We start from the raw sequence: 7,866 nt of genomic DNA, 5'->3' as shown, positions 1-7,866 counted from the left end.
TTTAACCACAATGTTGACTGTATTACTGTGTATTTTATGCTTTTGTGTTTTACTATGATTTACTGTGATTTATTGTGCTTTTTATGATTATTTTATGAGTATTTATTTGGCCTGTGAAGCACTTTGTGACTCTGCCTGTGAGAAGTGCTAATAAATAAACTTTACTTACTTACTATTGGAGTACAGTGTGAATGTAAATAATGTACAGTGTTAACAAGATGCAGCAGTGAAGAAGTGGCTGAAACATGTCAGACTACAATAATGTCAGATATTGCACATCATATATTGCAACGAGTAATTATTGCACATAATTGTCCAAGATTTTTTTACATTATAGAGATGGAATATTAAAATACGTGTTGTGAGTCTAGTTTTGACAATCCCCCCTCCCTGACCCATCCTCCAGGCTAAAGCAGTCAACCTAGTGGAAACACTATAATTGAAGACTCCAGTGTCAGTTTTATTACTTGACAGTGACATGGTAAACAGCTGCTTAAGATATGTCCTGACACAGCAACAGAGCTGCATACAGACAGCTCAGAGTCAGGACCCATTCCAATTAACATCCCCTCCATTTATCTTTGTGCAGAAAGGTCACAAGGAATGACTAGTGTGTTTAACACCTGCTAAGACATTTTGACATTTCAACATGCTGTTTTAAAAGCCTATCCCCAATCAGCTGGGATGTGTGGGGAGCAAAACAATGAAGATGAAAATGTATCTACAGTAGCTAAAAAAATGTGAAAAGAAAACATTTTGGAATATATATTTATTTATGTCTTCCTGATCACTATAAATTTTAGGGCGTGCTGGAACTAGGTCTGTGGTACATATTCTTTCATTCTGTAAAATTCTGTCTTTCCTAACTAAACAGAATGGAGAGTTAAAGCATTTGTCTTGCATACTTGTGACTTTATTAACTCTGACAGTCTTCATAACATTCAGATCTAGTCAACTCACACTTGGTCTGTGTCACACACACTAAACGGTTCCCAGAAACGTACAAACTAGGAACAACAATCCTATTGTTACATCTTTTCTTTCTTTTTTCTTGAAGTAACAAAAAAAACGTTAAAACAGTCGATTGTACAGTGTGTTAAAGTACTATAGTATGTAGTTAGCAGGGCAGTGTGTTAAAGTGTTATGGTACTCAATACAGAATATGTTAAGTGGCACTGTGCATTCAGTACAGTCCTTTTAGAAGCAGAACGGTTAGGGGGGCACCAATAATTTAGGACCAATTCAATGGTGTCCTTGTAGAAGGTGGTGAGGTGTAGGGTGGGAAGACCTGCCTTTTTGAGTTTCCGGAGGGGGTAGAGCTGCTGCTGGACGTTCTTGATGATGGCTGAGGTGTTGATAGTGGAGGCTAGGTCATCTGCTAGGTGAACCTCCAGGAACTTGATGGTATTTACCCTCTCCACAGTGGCACCCCCCCCCCAAATTCAAATGCTCCACCTCCTTCCTGTATGCAGTCTCATCATCGTTGCTGATGAGACCCACCACTGTTGTATCATCAGCAAACTTAGTGATGTAGTTGTTGCTGAACCTGGTGGTGCAGTCATGGGTCAGCAGGCTGAACAGCAGGGGGCTCAGGACACAGCCTTGGGGTGAGCCTGTGCTCACTGAGATGGTTTTGGTTGTGTAGCTGTCAACCCTGACTCTCTGCTGTCTCTGTGACAGGAAGTTGAGGATTCAGAAGCAGACACGAAAGTCTACATTCAGCCTCCCTAGCTTATTTACCAGTTGTTGCGGGATGATGGTGTTAAAGGCTGAGTTGAAACTGATAAAGAGAAGCCTGGCATAGGTGTTTTTCTCCTTGTCCATGTGACAGAGTAAGGTGGAGTACAGTGGAAATTGCATCCTCTGTGGAGTGGTTGGCTCTATATGCAAACTGAAACTGCAAAAACATTTCATAATTATAGGTGTAGGAGCCACAGGGCTCCGGTTCAGTGTCATTCAGGTCAGCTGGTTTTGACTTTTTTGGCACAGGAATGATGGCGGCACTCTTGAGGCAAGTGGGGACTACTACCTGAACGAGTGAGATGTTAAAGATGTCTACAAAGACATCTATCAGCTGTTCTGCACACTCTTTCACAACTTGCCCAGCAATATTGTACGGCCCTGCCGCCTTGGGTGGGTTGACACTAGCGGTCCCTTCTCACTCTGGCTTGTGGTGGGAGCAACTGGGCCTAATCACCTTTGCCACTCTCCAGACCCTATGTGGTTCAAAAAGCTGAACTCTCAAACTGTCACCTTCCTTAAGAAAGTCCATGTCCTTCACTGTGCGGTTGTAGTATTTTTCCTTCCTCTGTTGTGCATCAGTCCTTGCATGTTGTTTGTTGTCCTTGCATTGTCCTTAATAGGCAGAAGGATCCTTGTTCTCCTACTCCCAAGTCTCTGTGTTGGTAGGTAGTTCTTTTGGGGCATGCTCTACTGCAACAGCATTCTCTGTACTCGCTTGAGCGCACGCCTCGTCTTGTCTATGTCCTCCTGTCTCAGTATCTGTCTGTGTATCCCGTTTAGGTTACTACATATGTTCCTTCTACGTTTGTTTAAACATGATCACCTTTTAAAAAGCCTTCTTCTATGGCTAATCTGCAGCAGCATCGCACTGATTCTTGATTCTGAAAACCGTTAACTTACCTAACCCCCCGCCATGTCACTCCTGCTACACCTTAATGGCGGTATTAATACACCGCAGCTACAGCCAAGGAAAAGAGGGAGACGCAGAGGTGTTCAAAGCAGAATAACTTCACCATCATTTGTTCAGACGAGGAAATCGGGGAAGACGAAAGGCGGCAGGGTCTATCTATACATCAATGACAAGTGGTGTAGCAACATCAAGACGCATTTGAGGGTCTGTACGTCCGACCTGATAATATTGACCGTGTCCCTACGTCCCTACTATCACTCCCAGGAATTCCCAACAGAGGATGCTAACGCTATGGCAGCTAAGTATCCTGGAGCTACGGTGCTTATCCTGGGGACTTCAACACCTGCAGACTCACCTCTGTGCTTCCACCATTTCATCAATGTGTGGATATTCCTACCAGAAGAGAAAATATCCTGGATTCGTGCTATGGAAACATCCCAGACGCTTTCAGGACAAACTCGTATCCACTGCTTGGACTTGCAAACCACAACATAATCTGTTTACTTTCGCTGTACAACCAAGTACTCAAATGTCTTGAACCAATGTCCTACTGCGCCCCACAATGGTTGGAGGACTCCATTACACAACTCCAAGGCTCCCCTGCATGCACTGACTGGAACATCTTTGATGGAGATTTAAATGACAGGGTTACTGCCATAACTGATTAGATACATTTCTGCATACATACTACCATTTCAGTGACAGTTATAAAGAAATACCACAACTCCAAACCCTGGATAACCTCTGAAATAAAACAAAGCCTGAAGGAGAAGCGCACTGCTTTCAGGCTCAATGACTCAGCTGGTCTCAGAAGTGCAAACCGTAATATTAAAAATAAAGTTTATCAAGCCAAACTACATTTTAAGAACAAATTAGAGCACAAGTTTAGCAACATGAACACAAAACAAGCTTTCAAACAAGCTGCTCAAACCCCTCACAGGATATAAACCCAGTCACAGCATGACAAAAATCACCCAGCACAGATCCTCCCACTACTGAACTAAACTCATTCTTCAAACGCTTTGACACACAGGACTTTTCTACTGAGTGCATAAATGCACTGCAGGCTCTCCCCCCAGTGGATCCCAATGAGCCTTCCCCTTTTACAGTGAAGGAAGTTCGCCTCCAGCTCAGCCGGTGCAATCCAGGCAAGGCCCCAAAGCCGGACGGCATCCCAGTAAGAGTGCTAAAGACCTGCACCACTGAACCTGCTCCAATTGTTCACTCCCTCTTCTGTGAATCCTACCGGACAGCCACAATACCCATCCTCTGGAAAAGCGCAACCATAATCCCTTAAATAACATTTATATCTGCATTTATGTTAAAACCTAGAGACTTTCAAAAATCTATGTATTTGTGTCAAAATGACATACAAAGATCTTTTTGTATTCTATTTTGCCTGGAAACGCTTCAAACACGCTTGCGTGTCGCGTGAAAAATAGGCGTCGGTCCTATTTCTAGCATGCACACGTTTTCGGGCGCGGCTCAAGCCACGCAGGCAGTGTGAAGCCAGCCTAAGACTCTCCAGGCACCTTTGCTAGGATACTCTTCATGGATATCAGCTCCGCTTTTAACACCATCCAAATCTGATCTAGAAACTACATGAAGTCAACACTCCACACCTTTTGATTAATCTTCTGCACAACTTCCTCAGTGACATACAGCAAGCTGTTGGCACAACCACCACCACCTTGCACGGCCCGCGGGCCACATCCGGCCCTTTGTCTGTCCCTGACCGGCCCGCGTGAGGCCAATGGAAACTAGTAATTAAATGCGCACTGTGAACTGAGCTCATGAGACATGTGAGTAACGTTAGCTAGCTCTCCAAAATGTCAGCTCATGTTAAAAAAGCAACGTTGATACAGTGTTATGGATCAGCTCTGTTTTCCCCGTTCCCTGCCTGTTTTCCTCTTCCCTTTTTTCCCTGTGTTTGTTGTCTGTGTTTGTCTCCACCTGCTGTGGCGAGTGTCTCAAGGAGGATCTAGGTCAAGGGGCGTGGCCACTCTCTCCTGCTCTGTTCCAGCCAGCTGCAGCACATTCCACTAATCAACCAGCAGTTATCTACCAGGGCTGTTCACCTCCTCACTGCCAGTTTGTTACAAAATTACCAGTGGTAACTTGGCTCTGCAAACTAACTTTAGCAATTTTGCTCCTAGTCTCTCTGCACTCTAGCTTTTGTTGGTTCCTCATTGTGCCTCAGTTAATCTGTTTTCTCCTCTGTTCAGATCCTGTTCTGAACCTGCTGCTTTCCTGCCGCTCTCCTGCTGTGACCTGCTGTCTGCTCACCTCGCCAACCAGCTCTCATTGCTGCCTGCTCATCTTGCCACTCAGCTCTCATTGCTGCCTACTCACCTCGCCACTCAGCTCTCATTGCTGCCTGCTCACCTCGCCACTCGGCTCTCATCGCCTCCACACCAGATCGCCGGATAAGCTACTCAATCCTGAACTATTTCCTCACTGCCTTATTCCGATTGTATAATAAACTCTTTAACTGTTTCTCTGTCTCCGTTGTGTTTGTCTCTGAAGTCTGAGTCAAAATATTAGAGCCTTTTAACAAAACATGGACTTATAAGTATATATTCACTGAAGTTAAAGGTAAAGCCGTGTGCTTAGTGTGCAGGGAAAAATCACTGTGTTTAAGGATTGTAATTTGAGTCACCATTACAGACAAGAGAAATACAAAAACTTGACTGATAAAGGGCGGGAACATACATCTGAAACTTTGCTAGCTAAGCTGCAAAAGGATGAAGCTTTGCACATCCAGGGATGCAGCAGCCAAGGCCAGCTTTGTGATTATCCCACAAAATCGCCTGTAATGTCCAGCCCAGTTACTCATCTTCATATGTGGAATAATGAAAGACTTTTAGATAACAGAAGAGCTGGCTTAATGTGGTCAATGAAAGGGACGACAACGGAGAGTAATTTTGTTCACTGAGGTAAATGCATGCTTTGACAAGCTGGGACTTCAATGGGACAAACTGGCATGTGTAACAACCAATGGTTGTCCGAATCTCACAGGGAAAAATGTCAGACTTTTGAAGAGGATGCAAGATAAGTGACTTAAAATAACCCAGAACTGAAATTGGTATTTTCGCAATGTAGTATACATTAGAATGTGTTGTGTAAGTCAGTGCTAAAACTTAACCATGTTGTTGATGTAACTAAAGCTGTTAACTTCATCAGGGCAAGAGCCTTAAATCAAAGATAGTTTGTCTCACTTTTGGAGGAGCATGAGACTGAACATGGTGGCATAGGCTACCACACAGCTGTCAGATGTCTCAGCCTGGGCAAAGTACTTAAAAGAGTATGGGACCTGAGGGCAGAGATTCATGAGTTTTGTGAGCTGAAAGGCAAGGACATCCCAGAGCTCTCAGATGTAAACTGGATGGCAGATCTTGCATATGCTGTTGATGTGACTGCACTAATGAATGAACTGAACACCAAGCTGCAAGGCAAGGGCCTATTTGCACATGAAATGAACAGCCTGGTGAAAGCTTTCATGGGGAAGATGTGTTTTCCCCTTGTCCTGTGTCAGAGCATTGTATTGTTTTGCATTGTATTGTTTTTCTGTTTGCTGTGTCTGTTGTTAGTCTACCCGTTTAGTCTCTGTGTTTTGGTTCCTGTTAATCCTGTTTTGACTTTTACTTATTTTTGATTTTCCTTGCCTGCTGTTTTGCTGGACACCTTGTGTTTGCAAGGATTTTTATTATTACATATTCAAGCCTTTCTCTGCCTGCTGCCTCTGCTTTTGGGTCTGCCATTCTCCGGAACAAAACATTGCCAGCCGTCTTCTCTTATTTACATGGAGGTGTGTGTGTGTGTGCGCTATGGGAGAAAGATGCGTGAGAGACGGAGGAGAGCAGGGAAAGGAAATGCAGCTGAGCGAACATGCTGCATGTTTTAAATAGCATTAAAAAATAAATAAAAACGCAATATGTGCGGCCGGGTGTTGATTGTGTGGCGCACCGCCACAAATAGTCTGTGTGGGAAACACTGCTATGTTTGTACTTTTTGTTTCTCTGTAAGCGTGTCCATAACGTACGGTTTTTGACAAAGAATTTCTCCTTAGACAATAAAGTCTAAAGGTCTAAAGTCCAACAGTCTTTGGTAGGCAGAAGGGTCCTTGTTCTCCTACTCAGAAATCATTTGCAGGGTGGAAGCCTGAATAAGTCCTGTTGCACTGGAACCAATGTTATTTAAAGATTAAACATTTAACTATCGCTCCATATTCATAAACTCTTTTAATGCTAATGGTCTAGTTAGCGCCATCTTGGGAAAACAGTCATGACCAGTCAGAATCCAAATCAGAAATACTTTAATAATCCCGGGGGGAAATTATTTTTGTTACCACTCCAGGTATACAAACAACATATATTATCCAGACTTTTAACATATATAATAAAAAACAAATATACAGTAATAATATATAAAATATGAAATGTACAATGTTAATGTGCAAAAAAAAGAGAAATGATTGTCTATGTTAAGATGATTATAGTGCAATAAAAAAAGAGAAGTGATTGTCTATGTTTGAGATGAGATGATTACAGAGAGGGGGGTGTGTGACTCTGAGGGAGGCGTTGTAAAGTTTAATGACCACAGGCAGTAAAGATTTCCTGTGGCACTCTGTGGTGCATCTGGGTGAGAGGAGTCTTCTGCTGAAGGTGCTCCTCTGCTGGGCCAGTGTGTCGTAGAGAGGGTGCGAGACATTATCCAAAATGGACTGAAGCCTGGACAGCATCCTCCTCTCAGCCACGGTCGTCAATGTGTCCAGCTCCTCCCTCACAACATCACCAGCCCTCCTGATCAGTTTGTTCAGTCTGTTGGTGTCTGCAACCTTCATCCCACTGCCCCAGCATGTGACAGCGAAGAAGATAGCATTGGCCATGATAGAACATCCTCAGCATCGTCCGACAGATGTTAAAGGACCTCAGCCTCCTGAGGAAAAAGAGTCGACTTTGGCCCTTTTTGTAGACAGCCTCGGCGTGTCTAGTCCACATCTAAAACACATCTTATTGTTTAAGTACACCCCCAGGTACTTGTACTCCTCAACAGTGTCCACAGGGACCCCCTGGATGGAAACAGGTCCCAGATGATTTCGCCCTCCTCAGATCCACTACAAGCTCCTTTGTTTTTGTCACATTGAGCTGCAGGTGGTTCAGCTCACTCCAAGTGACAAAGTTGCCCACAACAGTCCTGTATTCATTCCCATC

The 7,866-nt window shown here is 43.7% G+C and overlaps 1 pseudogene; it reads left to right on the top strand.

The window, feature by feature from the left end:
- The first annotated feature begins 1,994 nt into the window (after window positions 1-1,994).
- On the top strand, window positions 1,995-7,657 carry LOC144521671 (general transcription factor II-I repeat domain-containing protein 2A-like; annotated as a pseudogene).
- The last annotated feature ends 209 nt before the right edge of the window (window positions 7,658-7,866 follow it).

Source organism: Sander vitreus, chromosome 1 (assembly GCF_031162955.1).
Source record: "Sander vitreus isolate 19-12246 chromosome 1, sanVit1, whole genome shotgun sequence".
Classification (NCBI taxonomy): domain Eukaryota; kingdom Metazoa; phylum Chordata; class Actinopteri; order Perciformes; family Percidae; genus Sander; species Sander vitreus.
This window is presented reverse-complemented; position numbering and strand designations above follow the sequence as displayed.